This window comes from Panulirus ornatus, chromosome 29 (genome assembly GCF_036320965.1).
Source record: "Panulirus ornatus isolate Po-2019 chromosome 29, ASM3632096v1, whole genome shotgun sequence".
NCBI classification, from domain to species: Eukaryota; Metazoa; Arthropoda; class Malacostraca; order Decapoda; family Palinuridae; genus Panulirus; species Panulirus ornatus.
The window spans coordinates 23,292,930-23,315,721 of record NC_092252.1 but is presented as its reverse complement, the minus strand read 5'-3'; positions in this window follow the sequence as shown (position 1 = coordinate 23,315,721).

The window sequence follows — 22,792 nt, the reverse complement described above, 5'->3', positions numbered from 1 at the left end:
AACCGTCATTATCAAGGGTCGTAACCATTATGTTCAAGGGCCACATCAACATGTTCAAGGGTCGTAACCGTCATGTTCAAGGGTCGTAACCATTATGTTCAAGGGTCGTAACCGTCATGTTCAAGGGTCGTAACCATTATGTTCAAGGGCCACATCAACATGTTCAAGGGTCGTAACCGTCATGTTCAAGGGTCGTAACCGTCATGTTCAAGGGTCGTAACCGTCATGTTCAAGTGCCACATCAACATGTTCAAGCCGAACCACCTTACTCAAGGGTCGTAACGTCGTGTTATAACATCCCACTCACGGGTCGTACCACCATGGTCGGTTCGCTAATGAGTGCGGCACATCACAAATGTATTGCTCCAACGTACGTTCCTCACAGCGCATGTCGTTGTGAACCCACACCCGGCGACCAGTGGCTGCCAAATGACAAATTCAAAAAAGATAATAAGCTCGCCCATTGGTCAGAGAGACTGAGACAGGGGCGTAGTCTATGGTCACACACAAACAAGGGTAAACGATCGTTTAAGGACCAGAGGAACTATTCGGATTTCTTCGACCTTTTCGCCCTTGCTGCGCTCTACCGAAGGGTCAGATTGGGTGTCCCGAATTTACATATGAACTGCCGCTGGCTCGTTGTACCTGTAGTGCCAACAAGTGTGAGGTGGGGAAGGTGTGAGGGATGAGGGTTGCTGTGTGATGAGGTGAGCCACATCTTCACTCCTTGGCGTGTACACACACACACGCTGGAGATGCAGGAGACACATGATATGGTCCTGAAGATATAGGAGTGACGAGTGAATGTACGTAGATAAACAGATAGATAGATAAAAAGACAGAAAGACAGGCAGAGAGGCAGACAGACAGATAGACAGATAGACAGATAGATAGGCCGGTAGAAAGAGTCATACATAGATATGTAAAAATAGTTAGCACAAGAAACTTTCGCTGATGGACTTCAGTACACCATCCCACCATCCGTCGAACATCTCATGTTATTCCAGTTGGTGTCTGGCTGGCTGGGTGGCTGGCTGGGTGGCTGGCTGGATGGGTGGCTGCTGGGTGGCTGGGTGGCTGGCTGGGTGGCTGCCTGGGTGGCTGGGTGGCTGGCTGGGTGGCTGGGTGGGTGGCTGGGTGGCTGGCTGGCTGGCTGGGTGGGTGGCTGGGTGGCTGGCTGGATGGGTGGCTGGCTGGGTGGCTGGGTGGCTGGGTGGCTGGCTGGGTGGCTGCCTGGGTGGCTGGGTGGCTGGCTGGGTGGCTGGCTGGCTGGGTGGCTGGTTGGGTGGCTGGCTGGGTGGCTGGGTGGCTGGGGTCGGGTAAGACAGATGGTACGGGAGCACTGTGCCTGCGCCACCCGTCTCCTTAATGACCGGGACCCCGAGCCATCACTCTTAGTACTAACCGTCCGCAGACGAAAAGAAGCCAAGAGGGGCGATGCAGCCGACTCCAGCGCGGCGCAGGGAGGGTAAGAGAGAGAGAGAGAGAGAGAGAGAGAGAGAGAGAGAGAGAGAGAGAGAGAGAGAGAGAGAGAGAGAGAGAGAGAGAGAGAGAGAGAGAGAGAGAGAGAGAGACCGCTCCTGCAGGATAATGGAATAAATGAAGGTTTTAATATATCCATCTCTTCTCCATTCCAGGTTTTCTCTGGCACATTCGCAGTAGCTCTTCCACCCTGTAACTGCTGCAACCAATAAAAGCTTCCTGTTCGTATACGTATTTTACTACGCCGTTGTCTTTGCTGAGACCACATTCCAACAAGGCTGAACAGCTTGCTGTACCTCAAATGAGACACAAATGACTTCCAGGGAACTTTCCACAGTAAAGTATGTCACGCGATGCTGATTTTGCACCATATTCCAATCACTCTTGGTTCTGGAGGGACGTGTGATGGTGGTGTGTGATGGCGACGACGAGCCGTAGGACACGGCGGACTCTCATGAGAAAACAAGGGGTTACTCGGCCTTATGGCCCGTTAGGGCAAAGCGCTTTCCTCCCTCTGTGCTTTCAGGTCTTAACAAGGCCCTGAGTTTTCATGGAGTCATTTTTTTACGGGGGGAGTTTATGCTTTCGTGTCTTCTCATTCTGGACTCCCTCCGTGCCCCAGTCTCGTGCAGGTCAGCCCCTCCGCTGGACCGGGGTATTCCAGGAGCCGCTCTGAACTGCCTCTGTGTTCTGTTGGAATCCTGGCAGAGGAGCATTCATGGTGGTTCTGGTTGTCCCTGGAATGTAACATCCAGTCCTGGATTGTTTTTGTACACCAGTTGAGTCCAGACTAGCTCTCATGGAGTCCTGGCTGCCCCTGGAACCTAAGGTCTCATCCTGGACTCCCTCCATGCCCTGGTTAGGTCCAGACTGGTATCAAACGGCCTTGTTAACCCCCTGGAGCTTTCGGTACAACACCCGCCTCTGATGACCTCCGCAAGATACGTTCGCTAGGCTGTAATTCCATCGCGTGGTACAACGAAAATGGATCTCTCTCTCTCTCTCTCTCTCTCTCTCTCTCTCTCTCTCTCTCTCTCTCTCTCTCTCTCTCTCTCTCTCTCTCTCTCTCTCTCTCCCTGGTATTTGGAGGAGGACTGTCTTAAAAGGGGGGAGGCCTTCTCTAACCCTTTTAAGCTCAGGTCACAGATACGGCCGATGTGTTTCTACTACGGGACTCCCAGTGGCAGGTTTTACATAGAATATGACTCGTTCGATATTTTAGGTTTCCATGGCAGGTGTACTTGGGACCGGGGCTATGGAGAGAGTACACAAACAACCACTACATACGACCCTTAAGCATGATAGCAGGAGCCATGAACACGACTATACGACCCTTGAGCATGATGGCAAGAGCCTTGAGTACGACAGTACGACCCTTGAGCATGATGGCAAGAGCCTTGAGTACGACAGTACGACCCTTGAGCACGATGGTAGGAGCCTTGAGTACGACAGTACGACCCTTGAGCACTGATGGTAGGAGCCTTGAGTACGACAGTACGACCCTTGAGCACGATGGTAGGAGCCTTGAGCACGACAGTATGACACTTGAGCACGATGGTAGTAGTCTTGAGTACGACAGTACGACCCTTGAGCACGATGGTAGGAGCCTTGAGTACGACAGTACGACCCTTGAGCACGATGGTAGGAGCCTTGAGTACGACAGTACGACCCTTGAGCACGATGGTAGGAGCCTTGAGTACGACAGTACGACCCTTGAGCACGATGGTAGGAGCCTTGAGCACGACAGTATGACACTTGAGCACGATGGTAGTAGTCTTGAGTACGACAGTACGACCCTTGAGCACGATGGTAGGAGCCTTGAGTACGACAGTACGACCCTTGAGCACGATGGTAGGAGCCATGAGTACGACAGTACGACCCTTGAGCACGATGGTAGGAGCCTTGAGTACGACAGTACGACCCTTGAGCACGATGGTAGGAGCCTTGAGTACGACAGTACGACCCTTGAGCACGATGGTAGGAGCCTTGAGTACGACAGTACGACCCTTGAGCACGATGGTAGTAGTCTTGAGTACGACAGTACGACCCTTGAGCACGATGGTAGTAGTCTTGAGTACGACAGTACGACCCTTGAGCACGATGGTAGGAGCCTTGAGTACGACAGTACGACCCTTGAGCACGATGGTAGTAGTCTTGAGTACGACAGTACGACCCTTGAGCACGATGGTAGTAGTCTTGAGTACGACAGTACGACCCTTGAGCATGATGGCAAGAGCCTTGAGTACGACAGTACGACCCTTGAGCATGATGGCAAGAGCCTTGAGTACGACAGTACGACCCTTGAGCACGATGGTAGGAGCCTTGAGTACGACAGTACGACCCTTGAGCATGATGGTAGGAGCCTTGAGTACGACAGTACGACCCTTGAGCACGATGGTAGTAGTCTTGAGTACGACAGTACGACCCTTGAGCACGATGGTAGTAGTCTTGAGTACGACAGTACGACCCTTGAGCACGATGGTAGTAGTCTTGAGTACGACAGTACGACCCTTGAGCACGATGGTAGTAGTCTTGAGTACGACAGTACGACCCTTGAGCACGATGGTAGGAGCCTTGAGTACGACAGTACGACCCTTGAGCACGATGGTAGGAGCCTTGAGTACGACAGTACGACCCTTGAGCACGATGGTAGGAGCCTTGAGTACGACAGTACGACCCTTGAGCACGATGGTAGTAGTCTTGAGTACGACAGTACGACCCTTGAGCACGATGGTAGTAGTCTTGAGTACGACAGTACGACCCTTGAGCACGATGGTAGTAGTCTTGAGTACGACAGTACGACCCTTGAGCATGATGGCAAGAGCCTTGAGTACGACAGTACGACCCTTGAGCACGATGGTAGGAGCCTTGAGTACGACAGTACGACCCTTGAGCACGATGGTAGGAGCCTTGAGTACGACAGTACGACCCTTGAGCACGATGGTAGGAGCCTTGAGTACGACAGTACGACCCTTGAGCACGATGGTAGGAGCCTTGAGTACGACAGTACGACCCTTGAGCATGATGGTAGTAGTCTTGAGTACGACAGTACGACCCTTGAGCACGATGGTAGGAGCCTTGAGCACGACAGTACGACCCTTGAGCATGATGGTAGTAGTCTTGAGTACGACAGTACGACCCTTGAGCACGATGGTAGGAGCCTTGAGTACGACAGTACGACCCTTGAGCACGATGGTAGGAGCCTTGAGTACGACAGTACGACCCTTGAGCACGATGGTAGGAGCCTTGAGTACGACAGTACGACCCTTGAGCACGATGGTAGTAGTCTTGAGTACGACAGTACGACCCTTGAGCACGATGGTAGTAGTCTTGAGTACGACAGTACGACTCTTGAGCACGATGGTAGGAGCCTTGAGTACGACAGTACGACCCTTGAGCACGATGGTAGTAGTCTTGAGTACGACAGTACGACTCTTGAGCACGATGGTAGGAGCCTTGAACAGGACCATACGACTCTTGAGCATGATGGCGCATCCTTTTCGGTGTTACGACTTGGCCTTCAGGGCTGGGTTGTCGGCATCAGCATACCCAAGGGTCGTATCGTTGTTCTCAAAGGTCGTACCGTCGCCCTCAAGGGTCGTACTGTCGTCCTCTAGCATCAGCAGGTTAACGTTCGACATGTAAGCAATATCACATACACAACCCCGGCATCGTACACGACCTTTCAAAATGACGTCCTCCTGCACGGGGGTGAGGGGGGTGGGGGGGGGGGGGTTGTTTTAAGAGCAGTTCCCCATTTTCTTTCTTCTTTCCTGGCATTTTAGGTGATCGTTTACACTGCCTTTTGATAAGGTTATTGCATAGCTGTTCCGGGGGAGCGTGAGGCAAAGCGGGACATAATTGCCTCTCGCTGGCGTAGGGGATAATAATGAAATCTCGAACCAATTAACCAGCTGAAATGGAGCCTTAAAACTCAGGTCGAAGGTCCGGGGAGGGTTCACAGAAAACGGTGTAACAGTCGCCAGGGGCGAGTTACTTTCGTTTACATTTCCAACCTCCTCTTTGTTAGCCATTTCCAAAGGCTTGACGGTACCATACCGTTTTATTGGAATACTAGTTTTCCTCTGTCATTTGTGGAGAGAAAGATACAATTAAAACCTTGGGAATCAATTTCTTTCTTGTACAGTGATAGGCATGTTCCTACGTAACGCATTACATGATAGACATTGTGGGTTAACGCTTTCACTGATTCCTGACTTATAAAAGATTCTGAAGTTGTACACCTTGTCAGTGATACAGCCGGTAGCATACGTTACACAATACACGCATTGTAATCACCTGCATAATACAGAATCGTTCAGTGGTTTCTACTGAATGAGTTGAATGAGACGACCAATCCATTATCCATCTGCATTTGGAAAATTTTCATCTTTTAATATAAACATAAGCATTTTGGTTTCACATATCTTAGGGTAAATGAGTTTTATGAAAGGTGATGAAACTTCTTATTCAGGCACAAGAGGACTCACCATAAGTAATATATACTTCCCACGCATTCCTCACGCGTCGTAGGAAACTAAAGGGGACGGGAGCGGGGGGCCAGAAATCCTCCCCTCCTTGTATCTTAACTTTCCTTAAAGAAGGAGTCACGCAGGGAGTGCTCATCCTCCTCGAAGGCTCAGATTGGGGTGACTAAATGTGTGTGGATGTAACCAAGATGAGAAAAAAGGAGAGATAGGTAGTATGTTTGAGGAAAGGAACCTGGATGTTTTGGCTCTGAGTGGAACGGAGCTCAAGGGTAAAGGTGAAGAATGGTTTGGGAATGTCTTGGGAGTAAAGTCAGGGGTTAGTGAGAGGACAAGAGCAAGGGAAGGAGTAGCACTACTCCTGAAACAGGAGTTGTGGGAGTATGTGATAAGAGTGTAAGAAAGTAAATTCTAGATTGATATGGGTAAAACTGATTATTGGTGCATATGCACCTGGGCATGAGAAGAAAGATCATGAGAGGCAGCTGAATTAGTGTGTTAGTGGTTTTGATGCGCAAGACCGGGTTATAGTGATGGGTGATTTGAATGCAAAGGTGAGTAATGTGGCAGTTGAGGGAATAATTGCTATACATGGGGTGTTCAGTGTTGTAAATGGAAATGGTGAAGAGCTTGTAGATTTATGTGCTGAAAAAGGACTGGTGATTGGGAATACCTGGTTTAAAAAGCGAGATATACATAAGTATACGTATGTAAGTAGGAGAGATGGCCAGAGAGCATTATTAGATTACGTGCTAATTGATAGGCGCGCGAAAGAGAGACTTTTGGGTGTTAATGTGCTGAGAGGTGCAACTGGAGGGATGTCTGATCATTATCTTGTGGAGGCGAAGGTGAAGATTTGTAGGGGTTTTCAGAAAAGAAGAGAGAATGTTGAGGTGAAAAGAGTGGTGAGAGTAAGTGAGCTTGGGAAGGAGACTTGTGTGAGGAAGTACCAGGAGAGACTGAGTACAGAATGGAAAAAGGTGAAAACAGGAGGTAAGGGGAGTGGGGGAGGAATGGGATGTATTTAGGGAAGCAGTGATGGCTTGCGCAAAAGATGCTTGTGGCATGAGAAGCGTGGGAGGTGGGTTGATTAGAAAGGGTAGTGAGTGGTGGGATGAAGAAGTAAGATTATTAGTGAAAGAGAAGAGAGAGGCATTTGGACCATTTTTGCAGGGAAAAATGCAAATGAGTGGGAGATGTATAAAAGAAAGAGGCAGGAGGTCAAGAGAAAGGTGCAAGAGGTGAAAAAGAGGGCAAATGAGAGTTGGGGTGGGCAAATGAGAGTTGGGGTGAGAGAGTATCATTAAATTCTAGGGAGAATAAAAAGATGTTTTGGAAGGAGGCACATAAAGTTCGTAAGACAAGGGAGCAAATGGGAACTTCAGTGAAGGGGGCTAATGGGGAGGTGATAACAAGTAGTGGTGATTTGAGAAGGAGATGAAGCGAGTATTTTCAAGGTTTGTTGAATGTGTTTGATGATAGAGTGGCAGATATAGGGTGTTTTGGTCGAGGTGGTGTGCAAAGTGAAAGGGTTAGGGAGAATGATTTGGTAAACAGAGAAGAGGTAGTAAAAGCGTTGCAGAAGATGAAAGCCGGCAAGACAGCAGGTTTGGATGGTATTGCTGTAGAATTTATTAAATAAGGGGGTGACTGTATTGTTGACTGGTTGGTAAGGTTATTTAATGTATGTATGATTCATGGTGAAGTGCCTGAGGATTGGCGGAATGCTTGCATAGTGCCATTGTACAAAGGCAAACGGGATAAGAGTGCTCAAATTACAGAGGTATAAGTTTATTGAGTATTCCTGGTAAATTATATGGGAGGGTATTGATTGAGAGGGTGAAGGCATGTACAGAGCATCAGATTGGGGAAGAGCAGTGTGGTTTCAGAAGTGGCAGAGGATGTGTGGATCAGGTGTTTGCTTTGAAGAATGTATGTGAGAAATACTTAGAAAAGCAAATGGATTTGTATGTATCCTTTATGGATCTGGAGAAGGCATATGATAGAGTTGATAGAGATTCTCTGTGAAAGGTATTAAGAATATATGGTGTGGGAGGCAAGTTGTTAGAAGTAGTGAAAAGTTTTTATCAAGGATGTAAGGCAGGTGTACGTGTAGGAAGAGAGGAAAGTGATTGGTTCTCAGTGAATGTAGGTTTGAAGCAGGGGTGTGTGATGTCTCCATGGTTGTTTAATTTGTTTATGGATGGGGTTGTTTGGGAGGTGAATGCAATAGTTGTGGAAAGAGGGGCAAGTATGCAGTCTGTTGTGGATGAGAGAGCTTGAGAAGCGAGTCAGTTGCTGTTCGCTGATGATATAGCGCTGGTGGCTGATTCGTGTGAGAAACTGCAGAAGCTGGTAACTGAGTTTGATAAAGTGTGTGAAAGAAGAAAGCTGAGAGTAAATGTGAATAAGAGCAAGGTTATTAGGTACAGTAGGGTTGAGGGTCAAGTCAATTGGGAGGTAAGTTTGAATGGAGAAAAATTGGAGGAAGTGAAGTGTTTTAGGTATCTGGGAGTGGATTTGGCAGCGGATGGAACCATGGAAGCAGAAGTGAATCTTAGGGCGGGGGAGGGGGCGAAAATTCTGGGAGCGTTGAAGAATGTGTGGAAGTTGAGAACATTATCTCGGAAAGCAAAAATGGCTATGTTTGAAGGAATGGTGGTTCCAAGAATGTTGTATGGTTGCAAGGCATGGGCTATGGACAGAGTTGTGCGGAGAAGGTTGGATGTGCTGGAAATGAGATGTTTGAGGACAATATGTGGTGTGAGGTGGTTTGATCGAGTAAATAATAATAGGGTAAGAGAGATGTTTTGCAATGAAAAGGGTGTGGTTGAGAGAGTAAAAGAGGGTGTTTTGAAATGGTTTGGTCACATGGAGAGAATGAGTGAGGAAAGATTGACCAAGACGATACATGTGTCAAAGGTGGAGGGAACGAGGAGAAGTGGGAAACCAAATTGGAGGTGGAAAGATGGAGTGAAAAAGATTTTGAGTGATTGGGGCCTGAACATGCAGGAGGGTGAAAGGCGTGAATTGGAATGATGTGGTATACCAGGGTCGACGTGCTGTCAATGGATTAAACCATATATACACATGTACATAATTCATACTGTCTGCCTTTACTCATTCCCATCGCCACCCCGCCACACATGAAATAAAAACACCCTCCCCCCTCATGTGTGCGAGGTAGTCCTGGGAAAAGACAACAAAGGCCACATTCGTTTACACTCGGTCTCTAGCTGTCATGTAATAATGCACTGAAACCACAGCTCCCTTTCCACATCCAGACCCCACAGAACTTTCCATGGTTTACCCTAGACACTTCGCTGGGGATAGGGGAGAAAGAATACTTCCCATGCATTCCTCACGTGTCGTAGAAGGCGACGGGAGCAGGGGGCTGGAGACCCTCCCCTCCTTGTATTCTAACTTTCTAAAAGGGGAAACAGAAGATATATATATATATATATATATATATATATATATATATATATATATATATATATATACTATTTGCCGTTTCCCGTGACCCCCCCTTCTCTGTTCCTTCTTTTGAAAAAATCTGAAATCTTTTATTTATAGATAATCCCCCAGAAACAATTTCTATGAGAGTTCTGGCACTAATATTTCTTTTAAACTATGCCACAGAAAGTAATGAAATTACCTTTTGTATTATTTTTTCCAACAGTGGTGAAAGAAGTTGTATATTTTGTCATTGCCATTCCTTAAAAATTACATTACATAGAAGAATAATTATAAAAGAATATGAAATGATGAGGCCCACATCAAATATACATGTCATTATATACATGTTTTCCATGTCCTACATATGTAACTCACCTACAAAGCAATAAATTCAACTCAAAATATGGAGAGTTAAAGACCAAAATCTGCTATGCGATCAGTGAAACCCAGCAAAGTCTGTCTCAGTTGCCATAGCACACATGGCAGTTATTTCAAGGTTGCAGGGAAGCTACTAAAAGACACAGTAGAGGGAAAGATTTTTTGAAGGCAATGGGGAAATTTAAATTGTGCTGTTACATTGTGGAAATGTTTATTCAGATATATCAGCCGGTTGCAGTAAAAGGGTTACACAGCCTTGTTAACATTCCATAATCTTGATGTCTTCCCATACTTCAAACTGTTCACTCACCCAATCAACTACTAACATATACAATACTTCCATTATAAACAGCATCCAAAAGTCTTCCAAACACGTCAGAGCTTCTGAGAGAACTTTCCTAACAACTTTGATATATGACTTTTCTAAATCCGTAAATGCTAATTATTTTCTTTTTTTTTACTTGAAAGCAAAAAACTGATTCATCCTCTTCCATTCAAAATAAACTTTGCCCTTCAGCTACAATGATTGACTATTCCTCTTAATACAATTAGACACAATCCTACCTTACCATACTTATTGCAAAAATACAGTTAGAAGACCTAGTCCTCTGTAATTCTTACAGCTTCTTTCCTCCCTGTACCTTTATACAGTAGAAGAGTTAGTGCCATTTGCATTCCTCTCTGTACCTTTATACAGTAGAAGAGTTAGTGTCATTTGTCCAGTCATCTGACACACTAGCACTTTTCGGCGCTTCATGAAAACTTTCATCTCTGTTCTTAAACACATCACTCTCCATTCCACAACGGTTACTACATCTTTTTGTTTTACACAATGACAAACTTCTTTGGGATTCTGAAGCATAAACATTCAACCTCAAATTATGACAAAATTACTCATATTCTGCAAACTTCCCAGTCAGTTAAACATGATCCTTGGCCCTTTCTTGTGACTTGTCAGCGAAGGTGTTCTAAGCACCCAAGTTAAACTAAAATCATATCCATATTCTCTGATGTTTCCCAGCATTTGTTGAAAACTACCCAAGTGTAAATGGGTTACCTTAGGGTCTTATTCTTTCATGTGTCTAGCCCTGCTCTCACACAGTAAGTACTCCAAGTCAGTCCTGCCTTGCTGTGGGAGTGCATCCAAATTTCATGGGTCAAAAAATATATACCACCACATAATATTCATCAAATGAGCCTCCATAAAAAATATTCACTCATACTTGTACTCTTAACTTTTTTTTCAGGCTCTGTAATTGCTTGCATAACTTTTTTTTTCAGGCTCTGTAATTGCTTGCATAAAAAATTAATCTTAAAAAATAAGATCTGTTGACAGGTAGTTCTTGTTTACAACACATATGGGAAAAGAAAACAATGCCTGAAGTTATCACAAATTTCATATTTTCATGTTTTTACAATTTTCGACTATGGTGAAATGAGAAAATAATCCTATAATACAAAGAAAATTTTTATTTTCTACCTTTTGATAAAAAAAAGGTAAAAACACTGCAGTACTTCTGCAAAAGACTGACTTGATTGGTCAAATCCCAACACATTTCTCATGATCTTCATGCTTTCTAAGCGAGGAAAAAAAAAAAAAAAAAAAAAAAAATTATATATATATATATATATATATATATATATATATATATATATATATATATATATATATATATATATATATATATATATATATATATATATATATATCATTATGGTCATGTCATGCAACCCCAAGACTCCATTTAGGGGTTACAGCAGCTTCAAGGCTCCACTTTACACAGGTGAGGGGAAAAGATGGACTCCTTTGGAGCAAGGTCCTTGATGAGACTACACTCCTTTCGTCCAGTGACAGTGATACAGCCTCACAAAAGAAGACTTCATTCATGATGTAACCAACTGCAAGTAAAGTCTGGTAATACCTCTATATACAAATAAATCTATCGTGTATATTATCACTGTATATAATCCCGAGACCCCTTTTATGTTGCTCCTGTGGTTTTATTTCAAGGGTGCGCTACAAAACAATAGAGGGGAAATGATGGATTTCTTTGGAGTGAGAAGCTCCTTGAAGACATTGTACTCCTTTTCATTCTGTGATAAAGATACAATCTTCCCAACAACAAAGCAACTCTTTTTAGTTTTTTCTTTAACTCCATCCAAGGACTGTAACATTTCCTAAGCCCCTGATGCTCCTCTTACTGATCCAATGCCCCTCCCTATAATCTCTTTGTACTGTCTAAAAGGCACTTCCCTATGTAGATGCAAGTGAAGCATATGGACAAGATGGCATCCATCTATGTGTACTGAAACTGAATGCCCTGAACTAGCGTTTGTCCTTACTTGAGTTACATTGTCAAAAAACCAAAGCTGCTCCATCTTTAATGAAAGTATGCATTGGTATATCCCATGACAAAGAAAATGGACTGTTCTAATCCCTCCAACCAAAGTTGCTTTGACTTCTTAGATTCCCAGTCTTTAAATCACTTCAAAATTCCCATTTCCTCAAATATCTTAAGCATCAAGATCTCTTTGATCATCAGCATGGATTGTGCAAGGCAAAATCCAATGATGACCTCCTTTCTTAACTTCCTAAAGTTTGTGGAGAATCCTATTTTGTTGTCAAAAGCTTTCGACAGGTCATTGCATACAGATCTCCTCTAAACCTCTACATTTTGGCTTCCCTCTCTCTCTTTGTTCTCTCATATCTAACTGTCTCTAATAAATCTCTCTTCTGTAGTTGTTCACAGATCAACCTCTCCCTTTTCCCATCAAAAGCAGTGTCCCTTAAGTTTTTGTCTTCATTATTACATTCTCCTTTTATCAACAATTTCCTTTCTTACATATGACCAAATACATTAAATGCTGACAGCTCAACATCTTATTCCTTAACTCCATTCAAATCTACTCTATTCTCTCTCACTTGACCTGCTTCTCATGACAAAGCAACTTCTTCAATTAACACGGTCTTGGGCAGGATTTCTCTATGGTGTGGATAATGCCTCTTAAAATCAAATTTCTGCCCTACCTTCTAAACCCCCTTACAACTTTCCTATCTCTTCTGATGGATCTGTAATTCCAATACCTAGGAAAATCAATATAACTGGAGTCAGTGTAACATCTAATCTGCCTTGAAAACCTCAATACACAAATTGCTAAATCTGTCTCTACAAATCTGGGAATCCTGTTCAGACACCTTAAATTCTTTTCTTCTGTACAGCTGCTCTGTTTACACAAAGGATTACCTGCTCTCACATTTGGGGAGGTTCTAGCACAACACACTTACTAGACAAAGTTGAATATAATGAGGTTTGTCATTTCAACTCTCAAAGCCTAACCTCACCACATGATCCACTTGCCCAATGCTACAAAGTTGGTTCTCTTTCATTCTTCTGTTGGTAATATTTTGAATTTTGAATTTCTGTGTGTTCAGGCCATTTGCTAGACCACAAAGACTCAGCAAACTACTGCATCACATAATCACTCTCTGGCCAATAGCAATGAAAGGGTGGGCTGTTTGGATAACTTTTTCTCTACAGTTCATTGCTTTAGAACTCCCTATCCCCTCTTGTCTTTCCTTACAACTGTGACTTGGCCCTTTGAAAAGATAGGTTTTCCATTTCTACCAAAATTCATGAAATATCTTTAATCTTTCATTCCTTCTCCCTCTCATTAACCTCCTCCACAATTATTCATGGCCCAGCCTTGACATGGACTTTTGCCAATGACTGGAGAATATAAGGTCAGTGCTTAGTAGAAGGTGCTACAAATATAAGGTATATAAGAAACACTATTAAGAAGCATTTGTGCAAGTAGGTAGAGAGAAGGGTGAATGGTTCAAGGTGAAGGTGGGTCTGCCACAGAAATGTGCAATGTCACTATCGCTGTCCAATCTGTTTATGGGGTAGAGGAATGTAAATGCAAGTATCTCGGAGAGAGAAGCAAGTATATGGTCTGTTGACGGTGGTGATACCTCAGACATGAGTCAGTTGCTTGCTAATGATACAGCACTAGTAGCTGATTTGAGATGAAAACTAAAGAAGCTAGGATCTGAGTTTGGGAAAGGGACAGTGTGAAAGGAGAAGATTAATAGTAAATATGAATTTTATCCCTGGGGATAGGGGAGAAAGAATACTTCCCACGTATTCCCTGCGTGTCGTAGAAGGCGACTAAAAGGGAAGGGAGCGGGGGGCTGGAAATCCTCCCCTCTCATTTTTTTTCTAATTTTCCAAAAGAGGGAACAGAGAAGGGGGCCAGGTGAGGATATTCCCTCAAAGGCCCAGTCCTCTGTTCTTAACGCTACCTCGCTAATGTGGGAAATGGCGAACAGTATGAAAGAAAGATGAATAAAAGCAAAGGTTACTTAGTTTAGCAGTGAAAAAGACAGGTTATCTGACTGCGAATTTGAATGGATAGGATTTGGAGGAGGTGGAGTGTTTTAGATAACTGAAAGTGGCTTTGGAAGCAAAGGGAAACATGGGAGCTTAAGTGAACCATAGGGTGGGTAAGAGTCCAGAGGCCTTGTTTGATGGTATGGTTTCCTATCCATACTATGTGGATGAAAGGCCTGAGCTTTAGACAAAACTGTAAAGGTTAGGGTGAATGTATGGGAACTGAAGCATCTGAGAACATTATGTGGTGAGAAGAGAGTTGACTGATTAGGAATGACAGGGTAAGAATGAAGTGTAATGGTTTGGACATGTGGAGAGGAGGACTGATGAAAGGATACTAAGAGGGTATACATGTCAGAAGTGGAAGGAACAAGGAAAAAATGGGAAACCATGGAGGAGGTGGAATGATGTGAAATATGCTTTGAAGGCTCACCAACTGAACATGCAGGAGGGTGCAAAGCGTGCAAGGGACAAAGTGAATTGGAGTGATATAGATTACAGTGGATGGTGTGTTGCCAATGAGCTGAAATAGGGCACAGGAAGAAATCCAAGCCGAACCCATTAAATATCAGTGGAGCCTAATTATGGATTTCAGGACTAGAAAGAGGATGTAAGCGAATGAGACCACTTCTTCATCTGTTCCCAGTACTCCCTTGATAATGCGCAATAAAAAAAACAAGTATAAAAAGGAGAGAAAACTTTTCTTATCTAGAATTACCCCATGACCTTGCTAAAGTCTCCTGCAGCTCAAAGCTGCACTAATTCTAGCAGCAACGAAATTTTAGACTACTTTAGAGTGAAAAGTTCTTTCATGAAACTGTATTCCCAATGATACAAACTCACCAGAGGTGAGCAGAGAAGGGGGCAAAGTGAGGATATTCCCTTTAAGGCTCTCTGTTTTTAATGCTACCTCATATATAAATATATATATTTTTCATTTATTTTTATTTTGCTTTGTCGCTGTCTCCCGCATTAGCGAGGTAGTGCAAGGAAACAGATAAAAGAATGGCCCAACCCACCCACATACACATGTATATACATATCCCTGGGGATAGGGGAGAAAGAATACTTCCCACGTATTCCCTGCGTGTCGTAGAAGGCGACTAAAAGGGGAGGGAGCGGGAGGCTGGAAATCCTCCCTTCTCAATTTTTTTTTAATTTTCCAAAAGAAGGAACAGAGAAGGGGGCCAGGTGAGGATATTCCCTCAATGGCCCAGTCCTCTGTTCTTAACGTTACCTTGCTAACGCGGGAAATGGCGAATAGTTTGAAAAAAAAAAAAATATACATATATATTATTTATTATTATTATTATTTTGCTTTGTCGCTGTCTCCCGTGTTTGCGAGGTATATATATATATATATATATATATATATATATATATATATATATATATATATATATACATATATTTTTTTTTTTTAAACTATTCGCCATTTCCCGCATTAGCGAGGTAGCGTTAAGAACAGAGGACTGGGCCTTGAGGGAATACCCTCACCTGGCCCAATTCTTTGTTCCTTCTTTTGGAAAAAAAAAAAAAAAAAAAAAAAAAAAAAAAAAAAAAAAAAAACAGTAGAGTTGAGGGTCAAGTCAATTGGGAGGTGAGTTTGAATGGAGAAAAACTGGAGGAAGTGAAGTGTTTTAGATATCTGGGAGTGGATCTGGCAGCGGATGGAACCATGGAAGCGGAAGTGGATCATAAGGAGGGGGAGGGGGCGAAAATTCTGGGAGCCTTGAAGAATGTGTGGAAGTCGAGAACATTATCTCGGAAAGCAAAAATGGGTATATATATATATATATATATATATATATATATATATATATATATATATATATATATAGATTAGAAAGGGTAGTGAGTGGTGGGATGAAGAAGTAAGAGTATTAGTGAAAGAGAAGAGAGAGGCATTTGGACGATTTTTACAGGGAAAAAATGCAATTGAGTGGGAGATGTATAAAAGAAAGAGACAGGAGGTCAAGAGAAAGGTGCATGAGGTGAAAAAAAGGGGCAAATGAGAGTTAGGGTGAGAGAGTATCATTAAATTTTAGGGAGAATAAAAAGATGTTCTGGAAGGAGGTAAATAAAGTGCGTAAGACAAGGGAGCAAATGGGAACTTCAGTGAAGGGCGCAAATGGGGAGATGATAACAAGTAGTGGTGATGTGAGAAGGAGATGGAGTGAGTATTTTGAAGGTTTGTTGAATGTGTTTGATGATAGAGTGGCAGATATAGGGTGTTTTGGTCGAGGTGGTGTGCAAAGTGAGAGGGTTAGGGAAAATGATTTGGTAAACAGAGAAGAGGTAGTGAAAACTTTGCGGAAGATGAAAGCCGGCAAGGCAGCAGGTTTGGATGGTATTGCAGTGGAATTTATTAAAAAAGGGGGTGACTGTATTGTTGACTGGTTGGTAAGGTTATTTAATGTATGTATGACTCATGGTGAGGTGCCTGAGGATTGGCGGAATGCGTGCATAGTGCCATTGTACAAAGGCAAAGGGGATAAGAGTGAGTGCTCAAATTACAGAGGTATAAGTTTGTTGAGTATTCCTGGTAAATTATATGGGAGGGTATTGATTGAGAGGGTGAAGGCATGTACAGAGCATCAGATTGGGGAAGAGCAGTGTGGTTTCAGAAGTGGTAGAGGATGTGTGGATCAGGTGTTTGCTTTGAAGAATGTATGTGAGAAATACTTAGAAAAGCAAATGGATTTGTATGTAGCATTTATGGATCTGGAGAAGGCATATGATAGAGTTGATAGAGATGCTCTGTGGAAGGTATTAAGAATATATGGTGTGGGAGGAAAGTTGTTAGAAGCAGTGAAAAGTTTTTATCGAGGTTGTAAGGCATGTGTACGTGTAGGAAGAGAGGAAAGTGATTGGTTCTCAGTGAATGGAGGTTTGCGGCAGGGGTGTGTGATGTCTCCATGGTTGTTTAATTTGTTTATGGATGGGGTTGTTAGGGAGGTAAATGCAAGAGTTTTGGAAAGAGGGGCAAGTATGAAGTCTGTTGGGGATCAGAGAGCTTGGGAAGTGAGTCAGTTGTTGTTCGCTGATGATACAGCGCTGGTGGCTGATTCATGTGAGAAACTGCAGAAGCTGGTGACTGAGTTTGGTAAAGTGTGTGGAAGAAGAAAGTTAAGAGTAAATGTGAATAAGAGCAAGGTTATTAGGTACAGTAGGGTTGAGGGTCAAGTCAATTGGGAGGTGAGTTTGAATGGAGAAAAACTGGAGGAAGTGAAGTGTTTTAGATATCTGGGAGTGGATCTGGCAGCGGATGGAACCATGAAAGCGGAAGTGGATCATAGGGTGGGGGAGGGGGCGAAAATTCTGGGGGCCTTGAAGAATGTGTGGAAGTCGAGAACATTATCTCGGAAAGCAAAAATGGGTATGTTTGAAGGAATAGTGGTTCCAACAATGTTGTATGGTTGCGAGGCGTGGGCTATGGATAGAGTTGTGCGCAGGAGGATGGATGTGCTGGAAATGAGATGTTTGAGGACAATGTGTGGTGTGAGGTGGTTTGATCGAGTGAGTAACGTAAGGGTAAGAGAGATGTGTGGAAATAAAAAGAGCGTGGTTGAGAGAGCAGAAGAGGGTGTTTTGAAGTGGTTTGGGCACATGGAGAGAATGAGTGAGGAAAGATTGACCAAGAGGATATATGTGTCGGAGGTGGAGGGAACGAGGAGAAGAGGGAGACCAAATTGGAGGTGGAAAGATGGAGTGAAAAAGATTTTGTGTGATCGGGGCCTGGACATGCAGGAAGATGAAAGGAGGGCAAGGAATAGAGTGAATTGGAGCGATGTGGTATACCGGGGTTGACGTGCTGTCAGTGGATTGAATCAAGGCATGTGAAGCGTCTGGGGTAAACCATGGAAAGCTGTGTAGGTATGTATATTTGCGTGTGTGGACGTATGTATATACATGTGTATGGGGGGGGTTGGGCCATTTCTTTCGTCTGTTTCCTTGCGCTACCTCGCAAACGCGGGAGACAAAAAAAAAAAAAAAAAAAAAAATTTGGTTCCAACAATGTTGTATGGTTACGAGGTGTGGGCTATGGATAGAGTTGTGCGCAGGAGGGTAGATATGCTGGAAATGAGATGTTTCAGGACAATATGTGGTCTGAGGTGGTTTGATCGAGTAAGTAATGTAAGGGTAAGAGAGATGTGTGGAAATAAAAAGAGCGTGGTTGAGAGAGCAGAGGAGGGTGTTTTGAAATGGTTTGGGCACATGGAGAGAATAAGTGAAGAAAGATTGACCAAGAGGATATATGTGTCGGAGGTGGAGGGAACGAGGAGAAGTGGGAGACCAAATTGGAGGTGGAAAGATGGAGTGATAAAAGATTTTGAGTGATCAGGGCCTGAACATGCAGGAGGGTGAAAGGCGGGCGAGGAATAGAGTAAATTGGATCGATGTGGTATACCGGGGTAGATGTGCTGTCAATGGATTGAATCAGGGCATGTGAAGCATCTGGGGTAAACCATGGTAAACCCTGGATGTGCAAAGGGAGCTGTGGTTTCGGGCATTATTACACGACAGCTAGAGACTGAGTGTGAATGAATGGGGACTTTGTGTTCTTTTCCTAGCGCTACCTCGCACATGAGGGGGGAGGGGGATGTTATTCCATGTGTCCTCAAACATCTCATTTCCAGCACATCCACCCTCCTCTGCAAAACTTAATCTATAGCCCATGCCTTGCAACCATATAACATTGTTGGAACCACTATTCCTTCAAACATACCCATTTTTGCTTTCCGAGATAACGTTCTCAACTTCCTCACATTCTTCAACACTCCAAGAACTTTTGCCCCCTCCCCCACCCTATGATTCACTTCCGCTTCCATGGTTCCATCCGCTGCCAAATCCACTCCCAGATATTGAAAACACTTCACTTCCTCCAGTTTTTCTCCATTCAAACTTACCTCCCAATTGACTTGTCCTTCAACCCTACTGTACCTAATAACCTTGCTCTTATTCACATTTACTCTCAGCTTTCTTCTTTCACACACATTACCAAACTCAGTCACCAGCTTCTGCAGTTTCTCACATGAATCAGCCACTAGTGCTGTATCATCAGCGAACAACAACTGATTCACTTCCCAAGCTCTCTCATCCACAACAGACTGCATACTTGCCCCTCTTTCCAAAACTCTTGCATTCACCTCCCTAACAACCCCATCCATAAACTAATTAAACAACCATGGAAACATCACACACCCCTGCTGCAAACCTATATTCACTGAGAACCAATCACTTTCCTCTCTTCCTACACATACACATGCCTTACATCCTCGATAAAAACTTTTCACTGCTTCTAACAACTTGCCTCCCACACCATATATTCTTAATACCTTTCACAGAGCATCTCTATCAACTCTATCATATGCCTTCTCCAGATCCATAAAGGATACATACAAATCCATTTGCTTTTCTAAGTATTTCTTTCTCACATACATTCTTCAAAGCAAACACCTAATCCATACATCCTCTACCACTTCTGAAACCACACTGCTCTTCCCCAATCTGATGCTCTGTACATACCTTCACCCTCTCAATCAATACCCTCCCCTATAATTTCCCAGAAAAACTCAACAAACTTATACCTCTGTAATTTGAGCACTCACTTTTATCCCCTTTGCCTTTGTACAATGGCACTATACAAGCATTCTGCCAGTCCTCAGGCACCTCACCATGAGACATACATACATAAAATAATCTTACCAACCGGTCAACAGTAGTCACCCCCTCTTTTTTAATAAATTCTACTGCAATACCATCCAAACCCGCTGCCTTGCCGGCTTTCATCTTCCACAAAGCTTTTACTACCTCTTCTCTGTTTACCAAATCATTTTCCCTAACCCTCTCACTTTGCACACCACCTCGACCAAAACACCCTATATCTGCCATTCTTATCATCAAACTCATTCATCAAGCCTTCAAAATACTCACCCCATCTCCTCACATCACCACTACTTGTTATCACCTCCCCATTAGCCCCCTTCACTGAAGTTCCCATTTGTTCCATAGTCTTACGCACTTTATCTACCCCCTTCCAAAATATCTTTTTATTCTCCCTAAAATTTAATGATACTCTCTCACCCCAACTCTCATTTGCCCTCTTTTTCACCTCTTGCACCTTTCTCTTGACCTCCTGCCTCTCTTTTACACATCTCACGCTCATTTGCATTATTTCCCTGCAAAAATTGTCCAAATGCCTCTCTCTTCTCTTTCATTAATAATCTTACTTCTTCATCCCACCACTCACTACCTTTTCTAATCTGCCCACCTCCCTCGCTTCTCATGCCACAAGCATCTTTTGCGCAATCCATCACTGATTTCCTAAATACATCCCATTCCTCCCCCACTCCCCTTACATCTATAGTTCTCACCTTTTTCCATTCTGTACTCAGTCTCTCCTGGTACTTCCGCACACAAGTCTCCTTCCCAAGCTCACTTACTCTCACCACTCTTTTCACCCCAGCATTCTTTCTTTTTTTTTGAAAACCACTACAAATCTTCACCTTTGCCTCCAGTTGCACCACTCAGCACATTAACATTCAAAAGTATCTCTTTCGCACGCCTATCAATTAACATGTAATCCAATAACGCTCTGTGGCCATCTCTCCTACTTACATATGTATACTTATGTATATCTCTCTTTTTCAACCAGGTATTCCCGATCACCAGTCCTTTTTCAGCACATAAATCTACAAGCTCTTCACCATTTCCATTTACAACACTGAACACCCCATGTACACCAATTATTCCCTCAACTGCCACATTACTCACCGGTCTCGTGCATCAAAACTACTAACACACTCACTCAGCTGCTCCCAAAACACTTGCCTCTCATGATCTTTCTTCTCATGCCCAGGTGCATATGCACCAATAATCACTCATCTTTCTCCATCTACTTTCAGTTTTACCCATATCAATCTAGAGTTAATTTTGTTACACTCTATCACATACTCCACTCCTGTTTTAGGAGTAGTGCTACTCCTTCCCTTGCTCTTGTCCTCTCACTTTACTTGTCCTCAGACTATACTCCCAAGACATTCCCAAACCACTCTTCCCCTTTACCCTTGAGCTTCGTTTCACTCAGAGCCAAAACATCCAGGTTCCTTTCCTCAAACATACTACCTATCTCTCCTTTTTTCTCATCTTGGTTACATCCACACACATTTAGACACTCCAATCTAAGCCTTCGAGGAGGATAAGCACTACCCGCTTCTGTTTCCACTTTTAGAAAGTTAAAATACGATGCTTCTTTAAAACAAAGAATCATGGTGTTATACAGGAAATCTTTCCAGATTCCCTTGCAGCCTAAGCTACGTCCAGTAGCACGGAAATGTGAACTCCTTTGGAATTGTGAAGTTCTTTGACGAGACTGCATTGCTAATGATATAGCCTCACCCAGGGTAACTTTGCACTCATGGTGCAACCTATAGCATCATCAGTTGATGAAACAGAATATAGCCTCAGCAAAGAAGTTCTCTTTTTAAAGGATTCCATCTGATGCATCCTTGGAGCTTATAGCTCCAGGAACACTTTTGTGAAAAGGGTCATCATTATTCAATCCTCAAACCCCACATACCACAAAGAGAAAGTCACCAGTGAGGTTGTATCATCAAAGTAAAATACTGTCAGAAATTCTGACTCCAAAAGAGTTCATTCTTTCCCTGCTACTGATCATAGCAAAGCTTGAGGAACCTCTGGAGGAGGGTCCAAAAGGGTTATATAATAATGAATAAGATAATAAATTATCCCTGGGGATAGGGGAGAAAGAATACTTCCCACATATTCCTGCATGTCGTAGAAGGCGACTAAAAGGGAAGGGAGCAGGGGGCTGGAAATCCTCCCCTCGTTTTTTTTCATTTTCCAAAAGAAGGAAAAGAGAAGGGGGCTAGGTGAAGATATTCCCTCAAAGGCCCAGTCCTCTGTTCTTAACGCTACCTCGCTATCGCGGGAAATGGAGAATAGTATGAAAGAAAGAAAAAAGATAATAAATAAATATGATATCAGATTCCCCAGCTTGAGTTTACATAAGGGAAAAGCTACCAGTGGCAAGGCTGTATCATCAGTTGATGAAAGGGAGTATGATGATGTCAATGAATTTCTTGCTCTAAAAAAATTCATTTCCCTGCTTCTGATTGTAACACACACTCAAAGCTACAGTAACCCCCCAAAAATGGGTCCTGGGATTATATATAATAATGATATTTATAACTAAATATTTTTGTACCTTAATATGCTGAATATCCTCATCAAACCAAAACTATGAACTGTTCATCAATGCCTATCAAATTTGTTTTATTCACAGGCAGATCAAATTTATTTCTGAAAATTTCAGGTTAAAAACAAAAAACTTCCGTATTTCTATCTTCTGTACATCAGAGCTAACATGCCATAACTAATAAAAGATTTTACCCCATACTTATGTAATTTTGAAAAATATGCATTTTCCTTGTATACTTGATTTCCTATTTGCTGAAAAATCTCTACATTTATGAAGATCATTCTAACAATAAAGCTTGGTGTTTCACGAAGTACTGTTGCCAACACACTCGATACTCAAGTTATTACATGATCTGTCCGATCTGATTAATG